Below are 1527 nucleotides of genomic sequence, written 5' to 3' on the forward strand. Positions count from 1 at the left end.
ATTTTTGAAAATTTCTACCATTTTGGGATCAAGTTTCATCTGCTTTCTGGACTTCCTTGCAAGGTGTGGGAATGGGATAGGGATGGTGCCACTTGCAGCTTCTGTATCCATTGGTGGTCCATTCTTTTGCTGAGCTACTTCTTCCTCAACCTCGTCTTGTACTTCATCTTCCTCTTCAGCATCTTCCATTTCAGCATCTTCTACTTCCACTGAGTCTTCAATTGGGGCGTATTCTATTGGGCTTGGCTCTTCCTGATTCCTCTCAGGTAGTGTGGTTCCGGACCTCAAAGTGATGGCATTGATGGCACCCTTGGAGTTAGGTAAGGGTTGAGAAGGAATTTCACTGGAGCTAAAAGGTTGGTTAGTGAGAGTAGGTAATGAATCTATCCGGGCAGCGAGAGCTTTTAAAGTGGTATTCAGACCATTTAAAGTAGAGTTCAGTATAGTCTGCATGTCTTGTTGTCCTTGTGCAAGAGAACAAAGCATCTCGTCATTTGATGAGAAAGTGGGATAAGTGGTCTGAGGGACCTGTTGTTGGTTGTGATGTGGTCCTTGTGATTGCCGTAAGTGAGGAGCTCTATAAGGTTGGTTCTGATTCTGCTGTCTGTTGTTGTTATTTCATCTCTGGTTTCCATTGTTGTCTCTGCCTCCACTGTTATAGTTGTCCCTCCAGCCATGGTTGGAATTATCCCTCTAACTTTGGTTGGAGTTGTCTTGCCATCCTTGGTTATAGTTTCCACCTTAGTTGTAGTTGTCACCTTGTTGGTTATATCCTTGATTTGGGCGGTCATAGAAGTTATCAGTAGCTGCCACAGTAGTGTCTTCTTGTTGGAGCTGCGGACATTCATCAGTATAATGACTATAATCAGCACATATGCCGCATACTCTTTGTGGAACTAACTGTTGGCTTTGCTGTGGTGGGGAAGGCTGAGCTTGTTGTTGTTGATTCAACTTTAATTGCTTCAGTAGGTTGGTCATTTCGCATATACTCTGTGTAAGAGCAGAAGTCTCAGTGCTAGAGAAAACTTCTGCAATAGCTTTTGAGTGGGTGCTCCTGTGCCTGTGATTCCTAGTAAACTCAGCTAAGTCGCTGATCAGTTGCCATGCTTCATCTGTGGTTTTGTACTTTTTCAGAGAACCATTACTAGCACCATCTACTGTAGTTTTATCTCGAGGCTTCATGCCTTGAGTGAAATAGCTGATTAACACTAGCCTGTCAATCATGTGATGGGGGTATGCGTCTAGAAGGTTCTTAAAACGCTCCCAGTACTCATAGAGAGTTTCTGATTCACCTTGAACAATGCATGAGATCTCTTTCCTTAGTCTGTCTATAACTTTAGCTGGAAAGTATTTTTTTAGAACTTCTCTCTTGAGCGTATCCCAGTTAGTAACAGTCGCTTCAGGTTGGGAGTAGTACCACTCCCTCGCCTTTCCGTCAAGAGAAAACGGGAAGGCAGTTAACAAAATAGAAGTTTCATTCGCACCCTGACGCCTAACAGTAGAACAGGCTGTCTGAAAATCCCTGAG

The 1527-nt window shown here is 43.6% G+C and overlaps 1 non-coding gene across 1 annotated transcript; it reads left to right on the forward strand.

Moving 5' to 3' along the window:
• The first annotated feature begins 1218 nt into the window (after window positions 1–1218).
• On the forward strand, window positions 1219–1326 carry LOC112787644 (small nucleolar RNA R71). The gene has a single exon (XR_003195045.1). It is a non-coding gene; the product is annotated as a small nucleolar RNA R71 (small nucleolar RNA).
• Window positions 1327–1527: the final 201 nt, after the last annotated feature.

Source organism: Arachis hypogaea, chromosome 20 (genome assembly GCF_003086295.3).
Source record: "Arachis hypogaea cultivar Tifrunner chromosome 20, arahy.Tifrunner.gnm2.J5K5, whole genome shotgun sequence".
NCBI classification, from domain to species: domain Eukaryota; kingdom Viridiplantae; phylum Streptophyta; class Magnoliopsida; order Fabales; family Fabaceae; genus Arachis; species Arachis hypogaea.